Below are 9,902 nucleotides of genomic sequence, written 5' to 3' on the forward strand. Positions count from 1 at the left end.
GTAGTGTTGTGGTGTCTTCTTTATGTAGTGTTGGGGTGTCTCTCTTTATGTAGTGTTGTGGTGTCTCTCTTTATGTAGTGTTGTGGTGTCTCTCTTATGTAGTGTTGTGGTGTCTCTCTTTATGTAGTGTTGTGGTGTCTCTCTTTGTGTAGTGTTGTGGTGTCTCTCTTTATGTAGTGTTGTGGTGTCTCTCTTTATGTAGTGTTGTGGTGTCTCTCTTTATGTAGTGTTGTGGTGTCTCTCTTTATGTAGTGTTGTGGTGTTCTCTTTATGTAGTGTTGTGGTGTCTCTCTTTATGTAGTGTTGTTGTGTCTCTCTTTATGTAGTGTTGTGGTGTCTCTCTTTATGTAGTGTTGTGGTGTCTCTCTTTATGTAGTGTTGTGGTGTCTCTCTTTATGTAGTGTTGTGGTGTCTCTCTTTATGTAGTGTTGTGGTGTCTCTCTTTATGTAGTGTTGTGGTGTCTCTCTTTATGTAGTGTTGTGGTGGCTCTCTTTATGTAGTGTTGTGGTGTCTCTTTATGTAGTGTTGTGGTGTCTCTTTATGTAGTGTTGTGGTGTCTCTCTTTATGTAGTGTTGTGGTGTCTCTCTTTATGTAGTGTTGTGGTGTCTCTCTTTATGTAGTGTTGTGGTGTCTCCTTTATGTAGTGTTGTGGTGTCTCTCTTTATGTAGTGTTGTGGTGTTCTCTCTTTAGTGTAGTGTTGTGGTGTCTCTCTTATGTAGTGTGGTGTCTCTCTTTATGTAGTGTTGTGGTGTCTCTCTTTATGTAGTGCTTGTGGTGTCTCTGTTTATGTAGTGTTGTGGTGTCTCTCTTTATGTAGTGTTGTGGTGTCTCTCTATGTAGTGTTGTGGTGTCTCTCTTTATGTAGTGTTGAGGTGTCTCTCTTTATGTAGTGTTGTGGTGTCTCTCTTTATGTAGTGTTGTGGTGTCTCTCTTATGTAGTGTTGGGGTGTCTCTCTTTATGTAGTGTTGTGGTGTCTCTCTTTATGTAGTGTTGCGGTGTCTCTCTTTATGTGTGTTGTGGTGTCTCTCTATGTAGTGTTGTGGTGTCTCTCTTTATGTAGTGTTGTGGTGTCTCTCTTTATGTAGTGTTGTGGTGTCTCTCTTTATGTAGTGTTGTGGTGTCTCTCTTTATGTAGTGTTGTGGTGTCTCTCTTTATGTGGTGTTGTGGTGTCTCTCTTTATGTAGTGTTGTGGTGTCTCTCTTTATGTAGTGTTGTGGTGTCTCTCTTTATGTAGTGTTGTGGTGTCTCTCTTTATGTAGTGTTGGCTGGTGTCTCCTTTATGTAGTGTTGTGGGTGTCTCTCTTTATGTAGTGTTGTGGTGTCTCTCTTTATGTAGTGTTGTGGTGTCTCTCTTTATGTAGTGTTGTGGTGTCTCTCTTTATGTAGTGTTGGGGTGTCTCTCTTTATGTAGTGTTGTGGTGTCTCTCTTTATGTAGTGTTGTGGTGTCTCTCTTTATGTAGTGTTGTGGTGTCTCTCTTTATGTAGTGTTGTGGTGTCTCTCTTTATGTAGTGTTGCTGGTGTCTCTCTTTATGTAGTGTTGAGGTGTCTCTCTTTATGTAGTGTTGAGGTGTCTCTCTTTATGTAGTGTTGTGGTGTCTCTCTTATGTAGTGTTGTGGTGTCTCTCATGTAGTGTTGTGGTGTCTCTCTTTATGTAGTGTTGAGGTTCTCTCTTTATGTGAGTGTTGTGGTGTCTCTCTTTATGTAGTGTTGTGGTGTCTCTCTTTATGTAGTGTTGTGGTGTCTCTCTTTATGTAGTGTTGTGGTGTCTCTTTATGTAGTGTTGTGGTGTATCTCTTTATGTAGTGTTGTGGTGTCTCTCTATGTAGTGTTGTGGTGTCTCTCTTTATGTAGTGTTGTGGTGTCTCTCTTTATGTAGTGTTGTGGTGTCTCTCTTTATGTAGTGTTGAGGTGTCTCTCTTTATGTAGTGTTGTGGTGTCTCTCTTTATGTAGTGTTGTGGTGTCTCTTTATGTAGTGTTGTGGTATCTCTTTATGTAGTGTTGTGGTGTCTCTCTTTATGTAGTGTTGTGGTGTCTCTCTTTATGTAGTGTTGTTGTCTCTATGTAGTGTTGAGGTGTCTCTTTATGTAGTGTTGTGGTGTCTCTCTTTATATAGTGTTGTGGTGTCTCTCTTTATGTAGTGTTGTGGTGTCTCTCTTTATGTAGTGTTGTGGTGTCTCTCTTTATGTAGTGTTGTGGTGTCTCTCTATGTAGTGTTGTGGTGTCTCTCTTTATGTAGTGTTGTGGTGTCTCTCTTTATGTAGTGTTGTGGTGTCTCTCTTTATGTAGTGTTGTGGATGTCTCTCTCTTTATGTAGTGTTGTTAGTGTCTCTCTTTATGTAGTGTTGTGGTGTCTCTCTTTATGTAGTGTTGTGGTGTCTCTCTTTATGTAGTGTTGTGGTGTCTCTCTTTATGTAGTGTTGTGGTGTCTCTCTTTATGTAGTGTTGTGGTGTCTCTATGAGTGTTGTGGTGTCTCTCTTTATGTAGTGTTGTGGTGTCTCTCTTTATGTAGTGTTGTGGTGTCTCTCTTTATGTAGTGTTGTGGTGTCTCTCTTTATGTAGTGTTGTGGTGTCTCTCTATGTAGTGTTGTGGTGTCTCTCTTTATGTGTGTGTGGTGTCTCTCTTTATGTAGTGTTGTGGTGTCTCTCATGTAGTGTTGTGGTGTCTCTCTTTATGTAGTGTTGTTGTGTCTCTCTTTATGTAGTGTTGGGGTGTCTCTCTTTATGTAGTGTTGGGGTGTCTCTCTTTATGTAGTGTTGTGGTGTCTCTCTTTATGTAGTGTTGTGGTGTCTCTCTTTATGTTAGTGTTGTGGTGTCTCTCTTTATGTAGTGTTGTGGTGTCTCTCTTTATGTAGTGTTGTGGTGTCTCTCTTTATGTAGTGTTATGGTGTCTCTCTATGCAGTGTTATGGTGTCTCTCTTTTTGTAGTGTTGTGGTGTCTCTCTTATGTAGTGTTGAGGTGTCTCTCTTTATGTAGTGTTGTGGTGTCTCTTATGTAGTGTTGTGGTGTCTCTCTTTATGTAGTGTTGTGGTGTCTCTTATGTAGTGTTGTGGTGTCTCTCTTTATGTAGTGTTGTGGTGTCTCTCTTTATGTAGTGTTGTGGTGTTCTCTTTATGTAGTGTTGTGGTGTCTCTCTTTATGTAGTGTTGTGGTGTCTCTCTATGTAGTGTTGTGGTGTCTCTCTTTATGTAGTGTTGTGGTGTCTCTCTTTATGTAGTGTTGTGGTGTCTCTCTTTATGTAGTGTTGTGGTGTCTCTCTTATGTAGTGTTGTGGTGTCTCTCTGGTGTTGTGGTGTCTCTCTTTATGTAGTGTTGGGGTGTCTCTCTTTATGTAGTGTTGTGGTGTCTCTCTTTATGTAGTGTTGTGGTGTCTCTCATGTAGTGTTGTGGTGTCTCTTTATGTAGTGTTGTGGTGTCTCCTTTATGTAGTGTTGTGGTGTCTCTCTTTATGTAGTGTTGTGGTGTCTCTCTTTATGTAGTGTTGTGGTGTCTCTCTTTATGTAGTGTTGTGGTGTCTCTCTTTATGTAGTGTTGTGGTGTCTCTCTTTATGTAGTGTTGTGGTGTCTCTCTTTATGTAGTGTTGTGGTGTCTCTCTTTATGTAGTGTTGTGGTGTCTCTCTTTATGTATGTGTTGTGGTGTCTCCTTTATGTAGTGTGTTGTGGTGTCTCTCTTTATGTAGTGTTGTGGTGTCTCTCTTTATGTAGTGTTGTGGTGTCTCTTTATGTAGTGTTGTGGTGTCTCTCTTTATGTAGTGTTGTGGTGTCTCTCTTTATGTAGTGTTGTGGTGTCTCTCTTTATGTAGTGTTGTGGTGTCTCTCTCTTTATGTAGTGTTGTGGTGTCTCTCTTTATGTAGTGTTGTGGTGTCTCTTTATGTAGTGTTGTGGTGTCTCTCTTTATGTAGTGTTGTGGTGTCTCTCTTTATGTAGTGTTGTGGTGTCTCTCTTTATGTAGTGTTGTGGTGTCTCTCTTTATGTGTGTTGTGGTGTCTCTCTTTATGTAGTGTTGTGGTGTCTCTCTTTATGTAGTGTTGAGGTGTCTCTCTTTATGTAGTGTTGTGGTGTCTCTCTTTATGTAGTGTTGTGGTGTCTCTCTTTATGTAGTGTTGTGGTGTCTCTCTTTACAGTGTAGTGTTTGTGGTGTCTCTCTTTATGTGTAGTGTTGTGGTGTCTCTCTTTATGTAGTGTTGTGGTGTCTCTCTCTTTATGTAGTGTTGTGGTGTCTCTCTTTATGTAGTGTTGTGGTGTCTCTCTTTATGTAGTGTTGTGGTGTTCTCTTTATGTGAGTGTTGTGGTGTCTCTCTTTATGTAGTGTTGTGGTGTCTCTCTTTATGTAGTGTTGTGGTGTCTCTCTTTAGTAGTGTTGGGGTGTCTCTCTTTATGTAGTGTTGTGGTGTCTCTCTTTATGTAGTGTTGTGGTGTCTCTCTTTATGTAGTGTTGTGGTGTCTCTCTTTATGTAGTGTTGTGGTGTCTCTCTTTATGTAGTGTGTGGTGTCTCTCTTTATGTGTGTTGTGGTGTCTCTCTTTATGTAGTGTTGTGGTGTCTCTCTTTATGTAGTGTTGTGGTGTCTCTCTTTATGTAGTGTTGTGGTGTCTCTTCTTATGTAGTGTTGTGGTGTCTCTTTATGTAGTGTTGTGGGTGTCTCTCTTTATGTAGTGTTGTGGTGTCTCTCTTTATGTAGTGTTGTGGTGTCTCTCTTTATGTAGTGTTGTGGTGTTCTCTTATGTAGTGTTGTGGTGTCTCTCTTTATGTAGTGTTGGGGTGTCCTCTTTATGTAGTGTTGTGGTGTCTCTCTTTGTGTAGTGTTGTGGTGTCTCTCTTTATGTAGTGTTGTGTGTCTCTCTTTATGTAGTGTTGAGGTGTCTCTCTTTATGTAGTGTTGTGGTGTCTCTCTTTATGTAGTGTTGAGGTGTCTCTCTTTATGTAGTGTTGTGGTGTCTCTCTTTATGTAGTGTTGTGGTGTCTCTCATGAGTGTTGTGGTGTCTCTCTTTATGTAGTGTTGTGGTGTCTCTTTATGTAGTGTTGTGGTGTTCTCTCTATGTAGTGTTGTGGTGTCTCTCTTTATGTAGTGTTGTGGTGTCTCTCTTTATGTAGTGTTGTGGTGTACTCTCTTTATGTAGTGTTGGGGTGTCTCTCTTTGTGTAGGTGTTGTGGTGTCTCTCTCTTTTATGTGAGTGTTGTGGAATTGTCTCTCTTTATTGTAGTGTTTGTGGTGTCTCTCTTTATTGTAGTGTTGTGGTGTCTCTCTCTTTATGTAGTGTTGGGAGTCTCTCTTGATGTAGTGTTGTGGTGTCTCTCTTTATGTAGTGTTGTGGTGTCTCTCTTTGTGTAGTGTTGTGGTGTTCTCTCTTTATGTAGTGTTGTGGTGTTCTCTCTTTATGTAGTGTTGTGGTGTCTCTCTTTTTGTAGTGTTGTGGTGTCTCTCTTTATGTAGTGTTGTGGTGTTCTCTCTTTATGTGAGTGTTGTGGTGTCTCTCTCTTTATGTAGGTTGTGGTGTTCTCTTTATGTAGTGTTGTGGTGTTCTTTTGGTCTCTTTATGTAGTGTTGTGGTGTCTCTCTTTATGTTAGTGTTGTGGTGTCTCTCTTTATGTAGTGTTGTGGTGTCTCTCTTTATGTAGTGTTGTGGTGTCTCTCTTTATGTAGTGTTGTGGTGTTCTCTCTTTGTGTTAGTGTTGTGGTGTCTCTCTTTATGTGGTGTTGTGGTGTCTCTCTTTTACGTAGTGTTGCTTGGTGTCTCTCTTTATGTGGTGTTGTGGTGTCTCTCTTTTTGTAGTGTTGTGGTGTCTCTTTATGTAGTGTTGTGGTGTCTCTCTTTATGTAGTGTTGTGGTGTCTCTTTATGTAGTGTTGTGGTGTCTCTCTTTATGTAGTGTTGTGGTGTCTCTCTTTATGTGAGTGTTGTGGTGTCTCTCTTTATGTAGTGTTGTGGTGTCTCTCTTTATGTAGTGTTGTGGTGTCTCTCTTTATGTAGTGTTGTGGTGTCTCTTTATGTAGTGTTGTGGTGTCTCTCTTTATGTAGTGTTGTGGTGTCTCTCTTTATGTAGTGTTGTGGTGTCTCTCTTTATGTAGTGTTGTGGTGTCTCTCTTTTTGGAGTGTTGTGGTGTCTCTATTTGTGTGGTGTTGTGGTGTCTCTCTTTGTATGTAGTGTTGGGGTGTCTCTCTTTATGTGAGTGTTGTGGTGTCTCTCTTTATGTAGTGTTGTGGTGTCATCTCTTTATTTAGTGTTGTGGTGTTCTCTCTTTATTAGTGTTGTGGATGTACTCTCTTTATGTGGCAATTGTTGTGTTGTCTCTCTTTATGTAGTGTTGTGGTGTCTCTCTTTATGTGGTGCTGTGCGTGTCTCTCTCTTTTGTAGTGTTGTGGTGTCTCTCTTTCTGTGAGTGTTGTGGTGTCTCTCTCTTTTGTAGTGTTGTGGTGTTCTCTTTATGTAGTGTTGTGGTGTATCTCTCTTTGTATGTAGTGTTGTGGTGTCTCTCTTTATGTAGTGTTGTGGCGTCTCTCTTTATGTGGTGTTGTGGTGTCTCTCTTTGTGTAGTGTTGTGGGAATTGTCTCTCTTTATGTAGTGTTGTGGTGTCTCTCTCTTTATGTAGTGTTGTGGTGTCTCTCTTTTGTAGTTGTGGTGTCTCTCTCTTTATGTAGTGTTGTGGTGTCTCTCTTTATGTAGTGTTGTGGTGTCTCTCTTTATGTAGTGCTGTGGTGTCTCTCTTTATGTAGTGTTGTGGTGTCTCTCTGTAGTGTTGTGGTGTCTCTTGTGTTGTGGTGTCTCTCTTTTCTGTAGTGTTGTGGTGTCTCTCTCTCTTATGTAGTGTTGTGGTGTCTCTCTTTATGTAGTGTTGTGGTGTCTCTCTTTATGTAGTGTTGTGGTGTCTCTCTTTATGTAGTGTTGTGGTGTCTCTCTTTATGTAGTGTTGTGGTGTCTCTCTTTATGCTGGTGTTGTGGTGTCTCTCTTATGGAGTGTTGTGGTGTCTCTCTTTATGTAGTGTTGCTGGTGTCTCTCTTTTATGTAGTGTGTGTGGTGTCTCTCTTTACGTAGTGTTGTGGTGTCTCTTTTTATGTAGTGTTGGGTGTCTCTCTTTATGTAGTGTTTGGTGTCTCTCTTTATGTAGTGTTGTGGTGTCTCTCTTTTGTAGTGTTGTGGTGTCTCTCTTTTTGTAGTGTTGTGGTGTCTCTCTTTATGTTAGTGTTGTGGTGTCTCTTATGTAGTGTTGTGGTGTCTCTCTTTATGTAAGTGTTGTGGTGTCTCTCTTTATGTAGTGTTGTGGTGTCTCTCTTTATGTTAGTGTTGTGGTGTCTCTCTTTATGTAGTGTTGGGGTGTCTCTCTTTATGTAGTGTTGTGGTGTCTCTCTTTATGTAGTGTTGTGGTGTTCTCTCTTTTATGTGTGTTGTGGTGTCTCTCTTTATGTAGTGTTGCTGGGTGTCTCTCTTTATGTAGTGTTGTGGTGTCTCTCTTTATGTTAGTGTTGTGGTGTTCTCTTTATGTAGTGTTGTGGTGTCTCTCTTTGTGTAGTGTTGTGGTGTTCTCTTTATGTAGTGTTGTGGTGTTCTCTTTTATGTAGTGTTGTGGTGTCTCTCTTTATGTAGTGTTGTGGTGTCTCTCTTTATGTAGTGTTGTGGTGTCTCTCTTTATGTAGTGTTGTGGTGTCTCTCTTTATGTGTGTTGTGGTGTCTCTCTTTATTGTAGTGTTGTGGTGTCTCTCTTTATGTAGTGGTGTGGTGTCTCTCTCTTTATGTAGTGTTGTGGTGTCTCTCTTTATGTAGTGTTGTGGTGTCCTCTCTCTTTATGTAGTGTTGTGGTGTCTCTCTTTATGTAGTGTTGTGGTGTTCTCTTTATGTAGTGTTGTGGTGGCTCTCTCTTTTATGTAGTGTTGTGGTGTTCTCTGTAGTGTTGCTTGGTGTCTCTTTATGTAGTGTTGTGGTGTCTCTCTTTATGTAGTGTTGTGGTGTCTCTCTTTTATGTAGTGTTGTGGTGTCTCTCTTTGTGTAGTGTTGTGGTGTCTCTCTTTTTGTAGTGTTGTGGTGTCTCTCTTTATGTAGTGTTGTGGTGTTCTCTCTTTATGTGGTGTTGTGGTGTCTCTCTTTTATGTAGTGTTTGGTGTCTCTATGTGTTGTGGTGTCTTCTCTTTTGTAGTGTTGTGGTGTCTCTTTTTTGTAGTGTTGTGTGGTGTCTCTCTTTATGTAGTGTTGTGGTGTCTCTCTTTATGTAGTGTTGGGGTGTCTCTCTTTATGTGTGGTGTTGTGGTGTCTCTTTATGTAGTGTTGTGCGTGTCTCTCTTTATGTATGTTGTGGGTGTCTCTTTTTGTGGTGTTGTGGTGTCTCTTTTATGTAGTGTTGTGGTGTCTCTCTTTATGTAGTGTTGTGTTGTCTCTCTTTATGTGGTGTTGTGGTGTCTCTCTTTATGCTAGTGTTGTGGTGTCTCTCTTTTGTGTAGTGTTGTGGTGTCTCTCTTTATGTAGTGTTGTGGTGTCTCTCTTTATGTGAGTGTTGTGGTGTCTCTCTTTTGTGGTGTTGTGGTGTCTCTCTATGAGTGTTGTGGTGTCTCTCTTTATGTAGTGTTGTGGTGTGTCTCTTTCTGTAGTGTTGTGGTGTCTCTCTTTATGTAGTGTTGTGGTGTGTCTCTCTTTATGTAGTGTTGCTGGTGTCTCTCTTTATGTAGTGTTGTGGTGTCTCTCTTTATGTGGTGTTGTGGTGTCTCTCTTTATGTTAGTGTTGTGGTGTCTCTTTTGTGTTGCGGTGTCTCTCTTTATGTTAGTGTTGTGGTGTCTCTCTTTATGTAGTGTTGTGGTGTCTCTCTTTATGTAGTGTTGTGGTGTCTCTATGAGTGTTGTGGTGTCTCTCTTTTATGCGTGTTGTGGTGTTCTTTCTGTAGTGTTGTGGTGTCTCTCTTTTGTGGTGTTGTGGTGTCTCTCTTTATGTCTTAGTGTTGTGGTGTCTCTCTTTTTGTAGTGGTGTGGTGTCTCTCTTTATGTAGTGTTGGGGTGTCTCTCTTTATGTGAGTGTTGTGGTGTATCTTTTATGTGTGTTGTGGTGTTCTCTCTTTATGTAGTGTTGTGGTGTCTCTCTTTATATGCAGTGTTGTGGTGTCTCTCTTTATGTTCGTGTTGTGGTGTCTCTCTTTATGTAGTGTTGGGGTGTCTCTCTTTATTGTAGTGTTGTGGTGTCTCTCTTTATGTAGTGTTGGCCTTGGTGTACTCTCTTTTGTAGTGTTGTGGTGTCTCTTTATGTAGTGTTGTGGTGTCTCTTTATGTAGCTGTGTGTGGTGTCTCTTTTGTAGTGTTGTGGTGTCTCTCTTTATGTAGTGTTGTGGTGCTCTCTCTTTTGTAGTGTTGTGGTGTCTCTCTTTATGTAGTGTTGTGGTGTCTCTTTATGTAGTGTTGTGGTGTCTCTCTTTATGTAGTGTTGTGGTGTCTCTCTTTTGTAGTGTTGTGGTGTCTCTCTTTATGTAGTGTTGTGGTGTCTCTCTTTTGTGCTGTGGTGTCTCTCTTTATGTGGTGTTGTGGCGTCTCTCTTTATGTAGTGTTGTGGTGTCTCTTTATAGTGTTGTGGTGTCTCTCTTTATGTAGTGTTGTGGTGCATCTCTCTTTATGTAGTGTTGTGGTGCTCTATCTTTATGTAGTGTTGTGGTGTCTCTCTTTATGTAGTGTTGTGTTGTCTCTCTTTGTGTGTAGTGTTGTGGTGTTCTCTCTTTATGCTGGTGTTTTGGTGTCTCTCTTTATGTAGTGTTGTGGTGTCTCTCTTTTTGTGCAGTGGTGTGGTGTCTCTCTTTATGTAGTGTTGTGGGTGTTCTGTTATGTAGTGTTGGTGGTGTTCTCTTTGGGTGTATGTGTGGTGTCTCTCTTTAGTGTTGTGGCTGTCTCTCTTTATATAGTGTTGCGTGGTGTCTCTCTTT

The sequence above is a fragment of the Coregonus clupeaformis genome, unplaced genomic scaffold (assembly GCF_020615455.1).
Source record: "Coregonus clupeaformis isolate EN_2021a unplaced genomic scaffold, ASM2061545v1 scaf0667, whole genome shotgun sequence".
In the NCBI taxonomy this organism is placed as follows: Eukaryota; Metazoa; Chordata; class Actinopteri; order Salmoniformes; family Salmonidae; genus Coregonus; species Coregonus clupeaformis.